The sequence below is a fragment of the Panthera leo genome, chromosome D2, assembly GCF_018350215.1.
Source record: "Panthera leo isolate Ple1 chromosome D2, P.leo_Ple1_pat1.1, whole genome shotgun sequence".
Taxonomy (NCBI): domain Eukaryota; kingdom Metazoa; phylum Chordata; class Mammalia; order Carnivora; family Felidae; genus Panthera; species Panthera leo.
The window spans coordinates 9,575,568-9,587,887 of NC_056689.1; the positions used below are offsets into that span (position 1 = coordinate 9,575,568).

Sequence of the window (12,320 nt, forward strand, 5' to 3'; positions counted from 1 at the left end):
AAATAACAAAAAAATCACTGTGTTCAACACTTCTCAATGAATACACATATATATAAATAGATAGATACACAGACACATAGAACCCAGTAATATTTGAAATTTATGTGGATTCTTGGATTCTGCAAAATACAACTGGATTGGGCCCCACGGGAGGTTAAGAGCCAGCAAGATGAAACTCCAAATGGCCATGGGCAAGAAGTGGTTCTTAGTTGAGTAGTAACGGGGTCTCTCTCCAGACTTGGTTCCATGGGCAAGTCCAGAGCAAATATCACTACTCTAAAGTGAGAAGTTGAAAAAAAATGGACAAAGGCTGTCCATAGGTCCCTTTCCCTAAAGCTTACTGGCAGGATATTTTGGTGTGAATCTAATTCCATGGCCATAGCTACCTGTGATAAATTAAAAGGCCTCAGCAGAAGAACACCTCACAACCATAAACGCATGGTCCTTCACAGCCTGCTGGCGGTATTTTACTTTGGCTTGATCCTACCTGAATTTTATCTGCACAGCAGTAGTGGGAGGATATCCTGCCTGACCCAGGATGTCTACACTAGCTCTACTTCCTGCAGTAGAGGTGACTGAAGGTAGAATATGTCAGGGCTCAGCTGGTGTGCCAGATTTCAAGGGAACACTGGGGACAGGAAATAAGCTAGGGCTAGGCCAGAACAAATGACCTAATGAAGAATTAATTCTGTAGTGGATAGTCAGCAACTCAAATTACAGTGGCCAGGAGGAGTGTGGAGAACTGAGATTTGATCCTGCCAACAATGACACACAAGGAGAATTTATTTGTCAGGTTGGAACTTGGCAGCACGACTCTTCAGGCAGAAAGGATACACTGTCAGGAGGGTGACTGTGCCTTAGGCCTAGGGGTTTGTCCACTTTAGGGTTGCATCAGAGACTAAGAAGAGAAAGAATGCAGTCTTGCTCCTGGAGAAAAGTTCTTGGCAAGGGTGAGGCTAACTGCCAAGGTCACAGCTAAAGCCCTTCCAGGCAAGCCTGTAGGACTAAAACTGCAAACATGAGAAAAGCCTAGCCTTGGAAAATATGACAAGAGTAAGAGAAACTGAGGCTAGCTTGGCATGGGAAACACTAGAGCTCACTAGGGTTAGGGCCAGTGAACCTCACACTCCCTTCTCTGCAGTGCACTGGTTGAAGAGTCCAGAAGCCCAGTCTCCCAGTGTCACACAATGCAGGGCTGGGGAAGGCAAGAGCTCAAAGCCCACATGCATCAGCCAGCTACTGTTTGTCTAATCGTATTCCCCCATTTCCCCCCCATCATTGTTTCTCCTCAAAGTGTTCACATTCTAGCTGGCTTCAGGATGAACTGGCACAGTTGGTGAGAAGAAGATGGCAGGAGCTCAAATATTCCTTCTGTTGGCCTGCCATCACCACCGGCGGATCCCGGGGCTCTGTCGATGTGGGGAGCTACAGCCTCGGCAGAGAGAAGTCAAAGAAGGTGCATGCCAGCCAGAGGACTTAGCCTTCAGGAGTGCATGAGCAGGACGTTTCAACAGGTGGGAGAGCAGAAGTGCCAGCCGGAAGGGGAGAGCCTGCCAGAGGCCAGGGAGTCTACAAGCCGCCAAAACTTCCGGACAGAAGGGAACGCAAGTGCAGCCAGCTACTTAGCCAGAGGGGAACCTGTACTCTGGCTCTCCGGGCTCCACATCAAATAATATTAAGGGTCCAAATCGTGCGCCACATTTAATAGTGCTTTAGAGATTGTTCGAAAAGCACTTCCACAAAAGTCATGGCTATGGATGGCCAAAAGCATTCCGCAACGTAGACAGGAAGACTTCTATCTCCTCCACTTGCACATGGGGAAAGAATTGCTGGGGGAGGGCACCCCATTTCCACTGTACGGCCCATTGTGATTCAATATTTCCAATAGCTTCACTGCAACAAAACTGTCTTCATTTCCTTATTTGATGACAGTGCTAATGCAGGTCTAAGTCGCCCAGGATATGCACTTTTTAGGGAACGGGGAAATCTGATGGAGCACATGGGATGTGGGATTACAACCAAAAGGGGATGCCTTTTGCACCTGCACAGCCTTTCTGTGGCGTGCTGGTGGAGAGACAAGGGCCATAACTACTGATTTAGGATTCAGAGTCTTTAATTTGATCTGAACAAGAACCCGTTCCTTAATGTTGAAGATGGAGTCTTGTCAGACATGAGAAATTAACTTCCAATTTGACAGGTTTTGCCTCTTGTCAAATTCATTAGGTGATCTGTTCACCTTTCTCCCCTAAAATCAAAACTTTCCACCGAGGCTACAATTCTATCCCCCAGTTCTGTTCATACTGGCAACTAGGACAGGCAATCCACTGGACTAAATGAGATTGATAGGTTAAAAAAAAAAAATCCAGTGGACCATTTCATGGCCATCTAGGGAAGCACTGCCATCAAAAATTAAGCATAAGGCACATTTTATTATGCTGATTTTTTTTTTTTAAATAACCGTGGTGGAGGCATTTGCTTAATTTTTTTTTATTGGAGCCATAAAGGTCTTTTTGATATTCTCCTGTACGAAAAACGTATTTTTCAATTCACAAACATATTGCATAAAGTAAAACATTTCCAGTTACTCACTGATGCTTCAGAACCACAATGTGAGGATAATGCTATGGGTCATAATATATTATGACATAAAAGTAGGTTCCCTCAGTGAATGACAGGTGCATCTCTCAGCATACCCACCAGAGACTCTGTCTTCATATGATTCACCATTCATTCATCTCATGTCTGAAGTGCCACTAGACCACAGCTGTTCTCAATATAAACTTCCCTGCATTGCAAAGACCCAGTTCCTTAATAGTTACACTGACAATGTCCAGGCCATTTAGGAGTAGGCAAGTAATTCTTCCAATGCTAACAACTCTATTAGGCAAGAACAGTACGTGGGCTCAGGAAATGTTAGAGGAAATTTTAGGTACAAATATGAACAAAATTATTACTTTAGAATTTGCAAATACACAAGGGAATGTTGCTTTTAATTATATCACGGAAATTTCCTTCTATTCAGTGGACTGGTGGGGATGTAAGAAATTTTATATTATTGTGAATTTCATATATCCCCCCCACCCCCACCGCCAAGCTCATTTTCAACAGGTTGCCCTCAATTAAAGCTGAAACACAATTAAAAGAAGTTCACGCTTTTACACACTGTAGCTTAAACAACACACTCTTTCTGTAAGGAAGTAAATCATTTGTCTTTATAAGGAGAAGAAAACTGGTGCATCCTAAAAAAACCCAGTATGCCTAAATAATCTTCAGAAATTGGTAATACTTTTGATGTGATATTTCCCTTTTTTCCCCAAAAGAAAAATGTACAATTCATACATTTCACTAAACTTTAATAGGAAGTTTCCTAAATAAGTTTAAATGTAGGGTTTAATGCAAAACTACTCTTATAACACAATCAATCTTTCTCTATATGTTGACCAATTCCACACACGTTTTCCCTTTTCCCAAATTACACTTTCCTCTTACAATAATTTCCCATGCAGTAGATATATACATTGTCAAAGATTCTTTTCAAAATCTTTTTCTCTTTTCCTTTTTAAAATATTAAGTCTATTTGCATAAATATTTGCTATTATTTTTAAAAAATGGCATTTCAGTAGTACTATTTTCATTTTGGAAGTCAATGTTATTAGCAAACCCCCCCCCAGCCTATAGAAACAGTCTAAATCAGACCTGCAATATAATTAATTTTAAGTCAGCAATTTAAGCTAAAGGTATATTTCCATATGGAAACCCATTTAAAAATAACATGCTTTCTAATGCAACAATAGCTAATTATACATTAAGCTAATTGAGACAAGCTATGTAAACAAAATCTCAAATAGGCTATTCAAGGATAGGAGCGTATGATCTAAACCACAATTCTGTGGCATGTTGAATGCACACAGAAAAGGCAGGCATGTTCTATATACTGTTCGCAATACCAGCTCCCATAACAAGAGGGTGCACCCAACGCCATATCTATCCCACCACGTTTGGAACAGAAAGACCTCAGTTTTTTTTTTTTTAAATTTATACGTGACTACCACAATCTTGTCTATATGCTGGTATTTGTCCTAGGTTCACCTCTCCCCTTTCTTAAGTGTATATTCTTAGGCAGGGTCTCTTTCTTAAGTAAATACAGGGGCATTGTTTTAAACACAGGAAATAGTGCTGAATGTTTCATGCAATTTAATGATCTCACAATATAAAATTATTTGGGACCGCAGAATCAACAAATACATTTTTTTTTTTTTTTGGAAAAAAAAATATTTTTCAAATAGTAACACAGAAAGACCCAAAATGGGGGATCAGGCTATCTGTTTTGTTGGGACTCAGAGGCCAAGAGAGGCATGAAAAGGTCTGTGCAAAACATACAGTGAAATAACCAGTGTCTTTAACAACACAAACGCTTGGATACATACATTTACCTCCTAAGAAGAGCCATCCCGTTCAACATCGCAACACAGCCAGCCTGAGGACAGCATATCCTTACAGCCATCGGACAGGTTCAAATAACACTTGCAGACACATGAATGTTTGCATTCTTGTAATCTGTCCATATGGGTGTAATTCCCAAACCCCTGCTTCCTCTCCCACTTCCAACCTGCGTGCTAGGAGAGTCGCACACATGCACACGCACGCCGAACAGGATCACAATTCCAACACGCACAGCGCGAAAAAGACAAGTGCATTTTGCTGCACGAGTCAACTGTGCCCCCACCCCGCCCCCCACACCACCACGGTTTAAAAACACGCAGAAATTAACCCAGCTGTAAGGAGGCTGTTCTGGGGGAGGGTTCCAGAGAGAAGATCCGGTGCGGTCTAACGGCCACGGCTCCGCGAGTGTAGACTCTCTCTGGGTCAGTAAAGATGCGCACCGGGGCTACCCACCTTCGCCCAGGTGTTACACTAAGTGCCAAATTTGCCTCTTCGCCCCCTGAAATGCAATCCGAACAAGCCACCCTATTTCGAGGTTGGCGGGTGTCTGCTTTAGCTTTCCTAAAAGCGGTAGGAAATCATCTGAGGGAAGCCACACACGCACATCACACAGGCGCGCGCGCACGAGCACACACCAAGCCGAGTAGCTCCTCTTGTCCGGACTCTTGGTGCCTCAAATCCGGCATTTGGGGGAGAGAGGATGCAAGGCTCGAGGAGAGCCCAGTGGTGCGCCCCCGCTCTCTCTCGGCCACCGCTCCTGTTACTCCCGTCATTTTCCCGGCACTTGCGGTGACCCCAGCATTCCCACCCTGGGTCCCAGGCTCCAACTCCGCACAATATCGCGCTCTCTCTAGGTTCAAGTTTCCATCACCCACCCCCCTACTCCCCAAATCGACAGACCAGCTCTCTCCAGCGTCCCCAATACCCTGTTTGCATTCCCCAAAGCAAAGACATTTCCTACCCGGGCCGAAAACTTTTTCTTCCCTTGGCAACGCGATCAGGCAAGAAACCAGGTCAGCCGCTACCTCCACCCGCTTCGCCCAGCGCCCCGGTGGCGAGCACTGTCTTTTACCTGGCCGCTGCGCTCCAGGTGACCGTCCCACGCCGGCCGCCCGCGCCTCCTCGACTCACGGGGGTCGCCGGGTCCCCTGTCCTTTAGTCGCCTCCTGCTCGGCGCTCCGGGAGCGAGTGTCCTAGGACCGCACGCCCATGCCCGGAGCCGCCCTTCGGTTCATCGCGCGTCTTTGCAGAAGCGAGGCTGCCGCCGGCGATCTCACCAGCAGCGCGGGGATCCGGAGGCACCGACTTGCCCCGCGGTGTGCGCTCCCGGGTCCGAGAGCGCTCCGCCCGCGGGCAGCTGCGGCCGCGTCACATGCCGCCTCCAGGCAGCGGCCCGACACCTGCCCAAGCGGCAGCGCTCTTGGCTCGGCACCGCCGCCCCCGCGCCTCGGGCGCCCGGCACGCTCCGGCCCTCTCTGTTCGCGTCTTTTTTTTCTCCCCCCCCTCTCTCTCTCTCTCCCTCCTCACTTTTCCCCCTCCTTCTTTCCTTCTCCTCCTTTATCTTGTATTCTGTCTTTCCAAAAGCAGACACAAGGCGCTCCAAGTGGAAGGAGGGTCTCTCCCTCCTCACGAACTCTTTCTCTGCCTGGTGGTGGCGGTCGTGGCTACTGCTCGCCGCTCCTCCTTCTCTTCCTCCCGCGCTCCTCCTCCTCCTCCTCCTTCCCCCAGGACGGCGAGCACGGGTGTAATGCACAAGCTGCCTGCCACAGACCCAAACCTGCCCGGCTTCTGAGCATGCCCAGTGGCTTTGCTGGCGCGCGCTCAGCTCCCGCGTGCGGGCTCCACGGGCTTTCTGCGCCTGGGGGCGGGGGAGCCCGGCGGCGGCGGCGGGAGAGCCCCGCGGCCTCCGGGCTGGGCTCGCTCTGTCCACGCGTGTCCCCAACTCGGGCCCCCGGTGCTTCAAGGACAGATCTTGTGGGTCAGTGTTGCTGTGTTCTCTCCTGAGTCCATTTGCTTGGGCTGCTTGGAAGGATTGAGAGGAAGTGGATTCTTGGGCACAACTTACTGCCGAGAGAACCCCAGCGCGGTTATAATAAACGACTCCGTTGAGAACCTTTCCTTAGAGAGCAGCCTGAGCCTTCCCCGCCCCCTCCCTGATGATAGTCTCTTCATTACAGAACAATGTAATAGAGGACGACCTGGCTTTTCCTCTTCCAGAAGTTGACGCCTTAGTTGTAAAAAAGGTAAACATGCATTAAAAAGACGCGCGCGTGCACACGCACCCAGACCCTTTTTTTTTTTTTTTTTTTTTTTTTTTTTTTTGTAATCAGAAGATAAAAGATAGGATCTTGCTAGCCAGGCTTTTATATTGTATAGGTAGCTCAAGAGGAAGGAGAAGTTCAAAAGAGAGAAAGGAGGAAAGAAAAGGAGAGAAGAAGGAGGTGGGGAGAGGGGGAAAATGTCTTACTGTACTACTTTCAGCTAACTAAATAAGGACAAAGTGGAAAGAGGCCAAAGTTGCAGAGATACCAATGAGGCTGCCCCACAGCGCACTGAAGGTTTATAGAAGATCATGTAAGGAACAATTGCAGGAGAATCTCTTGAGAAAGGAGAAAGGACTCTGGAAGGAAGGGGGGAAAGAATTTAGAGCACAGCATGAAATTAAAGTTTTAATAATATGGGAAGAGAAAAATGATTTTGTTAAATCTATTTGGAGCAAGAAAATAAACAGGAAAAGAGCTCTTCTTTGAGAAAGTAAGTCATGCTAAGAGAGAAATAAAAGTGTACATATTACATTCTGAGTCTATCTATATATTCTCTTCTAGGTAGAGCAATCTTCAGGACAGAAGACACTAAACATTGCTTAGAGAGAATTAAGGTCAAAATAGGAAAAATCTAGTGAGAAAGCATATGCCTACTTAAATTTAAATACCCAAACTCAAATGAATTACATGCAAAATACTAGAATGATGATAACTATTAGTAAGGTAGGCATCTTGTTTGGATACCTCTCAGACTGAAATATAATAGTTGCCTCCAAATATATATCCCTAATCGTCAAAGCAAACATAAAAAAAAGTATGTTACCCCCATTTAATAATGGACAGAAATTGAAAGGACTAGATAAATACCCATTACACAGCTAGTAAGAGCTAGTAAATTCAAATTTAAAATATCTTTACATTACACAAAATTGCTATTTACTTTTCATAATTTGATATAATATATTTTGATAATGTTTTGTAAATCCATAAATAACATACAGGAGGCCAGAAGAATGGACATAAAGAAATGTACCAGTTTTGTTTTTTTTTTTTTTTTTTTAGGTAGATTTTCTTATCTATATAGTGATTAAGTGTCAGAGGGATTCCTGGCAATACTCTAGAGAAGATCATGAAATAAATCATTTGCCAGTAGTCAGAAAACAACTATAATTTAGTAAAAATATCTTCCCAGACCTTGCTTCATTTATTTCTTTCTTCATTAAACTCATACATGTGGCATTTCCCAATTCCAGTTAAATTTCTCATTATCTTTATGGACAAGGCAAGTGTAAATTGTATGGTCATATTGAACAAAGTGAAACCAACAGTTTGGAGGGTTTCCTGAAGTGTCTTGGTAATGATATTCATGCTAGATCAGAGTAGTGTCTGGTTTTGAGCGTGGTGCCCTATTGTTCAGCAAATTTATCAAATTATATGGCTACTTCTTAGATTTGAGAATGAACCAAATTAGGGGCAGTGATAATTTATAAGACACTAAATGTCAAATCTAAAGAGTTCTTTATTTTTTTTTTGTTTTGTTTTTGTTTTATTTTTTAATTTATTCATTTAAATTCAAGTTAATTAACATACAGTGTAGTATTGATTTCAGGAGTAGAACCCAGTGATTCATCACTTACGTGAAACACCCACGGCTCATCCCAACAAGTGCCCTCCTTAATGCCCATCACCCATCCTGCTCATCTTCCAAACCACCTCCCCTCCAGCAACCCTCAGTTTGTCTCTGTATTTAAGAGTCTCTTATGGTTTGTCTCCCTCTCCGTTTTTATCTTATTTTTCCTTCCCTCCATGTTCATCTGTTGTATTTCTTAAATTCCACATATGAGTGAAATGTATTTGTCTTTCTCTGACTTACTTCACTTAGCATAATACACTCTAGTTCCATCCACATTGTTGCAAATGGCAAGATTTTACTCTTTTTGATCACCGAGTAGTACTCCACTGTGTGTGTGTGTGTGTGTGTGTGTGTGTGTGTGTGTGTGCGCGCAAGCATATACATACATACGTATATTCCACATCTTCTGAATCCATTCATCAGTGAATGGACATTTGGGCTCTTTCCATAATTTGGCTATTGTTGATAGCAGTGCTATATACAATGGAGTGCATGTGCCCCTTCAAATCAGCATTTTGTTGTAGGGTAGTTCTACTTTTAATTTTTTGAGGAACTGCCCTGCTCTTTTTCAGGGTGGCTGCACCAGTTTGCATTCCCACCAGCCGTGCAAAAGGGTTCCTCTTTCTACACATCCTCTCCAACATCTGTTGTTGCCTGAGTTGTTAATTTTAGCTATTCTGACAGGTGTGAGGTGGTATTTCATTGTGGTTGTGATTTTTATTTCTCTGATAGTGATGTTGAACATCTTTTCCTGTGTCTGTTAGCCATCTGGATGTCTTATTTGGAAAAGTATTCATGTTTTCTGCCCATTTTTTCATTGGATTACTTTTTTTGGGTGGGGGGGGGTGTTGAGTTTGATAAGTTCTTTATAGATTTTTGGATACTAACCCTTTATCCCATACGTCATTTGCAGAATGAACTATTGGGACTTCATCAACAGTTCTTTACTTTAGATGTTGATTTATAGCAAAAGGGATGAACTAGATAAAATACATTTTGAAATCCTGCCTTTTAGGTTCGTTTTTCAAAAATAAAACACAGGGGGTGTGTATAAGATTTATTCATTTATTCAATGAGTCAATTATTAAATAAGGCTTTGGTTTTGGACAAGAGAGAAAGCTAATAGCACACTTACCCTTCTACCATAAAATAACTACACAACATGGACAACATATGTAAAACTACATTTTTTGGTTATTAATCTGCAACCAACGTAGGGCTGCAATGTTTGAGTAGGGGAGGCACAGGAAGAACCATTTCCACGGATTTTCTCTGTGGGCCATTTTCTTTCTCCAGCAGAAGTGCCAGGCGCCGGGGTTCAAGATGGCGACACGGGAAGACCCTAAGCTGCTCTCCTCCCACAGAACCGCTGAATTCGGTTCTTTACGGAATCGTTTCCTCCCAGAAAAACCTTCAACCCGACAGAGGAAACGCCTTCCCATCAGCAGGCAGGAGGGAAAGCACGCGGCAGCAGGTAGGAAAGACTGAGACACGTCCCACCATGAGGACCACCCCTTGTTCCCCAACCCCAATACGTGGGAGGGAACTCAAAACTTGAGGCTCCTCCCTGAGGGACACCCCAAGTTTAAGACCGACACCTGAAGGATGAGACCCCAAAACCTGTGGCCTTGCAGCCCAAGGCCACCGGCAAGCAAGAGACGCAGGGCGCTCGTTCATAACGGGTCTGCGTCCAGGCCTGCCCGCCCAGACTTGATGTGAAAGGGACTCGTTTGGTCATTTCATTTTATCTTTTTTTTTTTTTTTTTTTTTAATGTTTACTTACTTTTGAGGGAGGGAGAGCTAGCACGAGTGGGGGAGGGGCAGCGAGAGCCGGGTCAGAGGATCCCGCGCTGCCAGCAGGGAGCCCGAGGCGGGGGCTCGAACTCACAAACCCCTAGATCGCAACCTGAGCCAAAGTGCGGCTCTGAACCCACGGAGCCCGCCACCCCCCAGGCGCCCCTTGTGTGGGAGTTTTGAACCCTCCTTGGCCTGGGGCCTCCGCGAGCTGGGGAGGAGCTGGGAAACTCCCCCTGGCGGCGCTGGTGGCGCCATCTCCCCCGCCTCGCCAGAGCCAGCGGGCGCCCTGCCTTTTCCTCTTTTTTCTTTTCTTTGTTTCATTTTCTTCTCTTCTTTTCCTTGTTTTTTTCTCTTTTCCTTTTTCTTTAGCGGGCGCCATCGTCGCACTCGCTCTCCACCGGGCTGCAGCCAGTGGGCCCTCGCGGGGCTCTTGGCTCTGGCGCATTTCAGGGCACTGGCCTCTCTCCCGAGGAAGGGTCGGGGGACCCCCGTGTTCATGCCTGGGGCCCTGGGTTTTGCACATTTCTGGGAACAGTATTAAGATATTGTTGGGGCGCCTGGGTGGCGCAGTCGGTTAAGCGTCCGACTTCGGCCAGGTCACGATCTCGCGGTCCGTGAGTTCGAGCCCTGCGTCAGGCTCTGGGCTGATGGCTCAGAGCCTGGAGCCTGTTTCTGATTCTGTCTCCCTCTCTCTCTGCCCCTCCCCCGTTCATGCTCTGTCTCTCTCTGTCCCAAAAATAAATTAAAAAAAAGTTGAAGAAAAAAAAATTTTTTTTAAAAAGATATTGTGCCTGATGCTTACTGTGGCGTCTTACTACACTATTATGTCTATTATTGTAATCTCTCGATGAAATTCCTTTTGGAGCACTGAAAACAGACTCACATAGTCATGAATGTCTTGTTAAATGTGACAGAAGCAAATAGATGGCAGAAGCTGTGATGGGGTTTGGGGGGATGGGGGGGGATGTTCAGAGCCCAGGGCCAAGAAAGAATTCTTGAAGATGGCTTTGGTGCAAACGGGTGATTTTATTAAAGCACGGGGACAGGACCCTGGGCAGAAAGAGCTGCACGGGGGGTTGTGACAAGTAACTGATTATATACCTTCAGGTTGGTAGGGGGTCAGGGATAGAGTAAGTCTGTTGCTAGGGAAACACCATTTAGTACCTTTTAGTAAAACCTCAGTCATGAGACCCTTCAGATGGGACACCAGGGGCCATAAGCTTGGAGTATGATTGCCAGCCTGCATTTGGGGGAGTTCAGTTAAAGGACGTTTCCAACGGAATTTTTATACGTTAAAGTAGGATCCTTGGCGGTCAGGATAACGTTAGGCCAAGATTCCCTTTTGCCCCAGCAAAGTGTCATCATCAGGGCAGCTCAGCTCCTAGAGGGAGGTCACTCTGCCTGTTTCAAGGACTTGTCAATGGGCTGTGGGCAGTAAGGGAATTTAATTTTTCATTTGCCTTAGTTTCCTGTATCACCATGCAAGCACTTTAACTCCTTTACGTCTTGAGGAGGGTGATATTAGGGCTCCAGGAAACGGAGTCTATAGGCTTCTGGAGATTAGGCTCTGGATAAGATTACCTTTTTCTTGCAGTTTACTAAATTATCTGTAAACTGAGGGAGACTCCTGTCCTGCATGACTGTGATCTGTATCAGTCAACCATCTGCTTTCTTTCCTTCCCCTGTTCTTGGGCGGCCAGACGTGTCCGAGGAATATCACACATGTCCCACCTGGGGTGGGGAGGTGGGGGAGGGGTGCTGTTAGCCTATACTTTGCTCTCAGCTTGCCTTATGCTCCCTCATCAGTTGGGTTCATATTTAGTTTTCCACACACACCCCCCTCCCCACCAAGTCACACAGTGGTGATATCTGCCTACAAAAAATATTGCTCTGGTGATGGGACTGTTGTACTTAAGTAAAGCAAAATGAAACAAGACTACGCTCCCATAGCTGGAGCCAATTTAAGGATGCAGTCTTGAGAAATAAAGTATCATTGAAACCAGCTGGACAGCATAGGTGACTGAACCCTGTGAAGGCCTCTATACACACTTTTAAGATTCTGGAAAGTGGGCGCAGAGATTTACTGGGCTTGTGGTCGCCCAAGACAAGCTTCATATGTAAATCCCCTTGCTTATTAAATTAAACCCTCCATCTACCAATGTGGAGTGGTCTTCCTCTTTCTT

The 12,320-nt window shown here is 45.5% G+C and overlaps 1 protein-coding gene across 1 annotated transcript in view; it reads right to left on the reverse strand.

The window, feature by feature from the left end:
* Positions 1 to 6,170, reverse strand: part of CHRM3 (cholinergic receptor muscarinic 3) — a 518,468-nt gene extending 512,298 nt beyond the window's left edge. Inside the window, exon 1 of the mRNA XM_042907558.1 lies at positions 5,516 to 6,170. The gene's annotated coding sequence lies outside the window, so the exon portion shown is untranslated. The remainder of the gene's footprint in view (positions 1 to 5,515) is intronic.
* Positions 6,171 to 12,320: the final 6,150 nt, after the last annotated feature.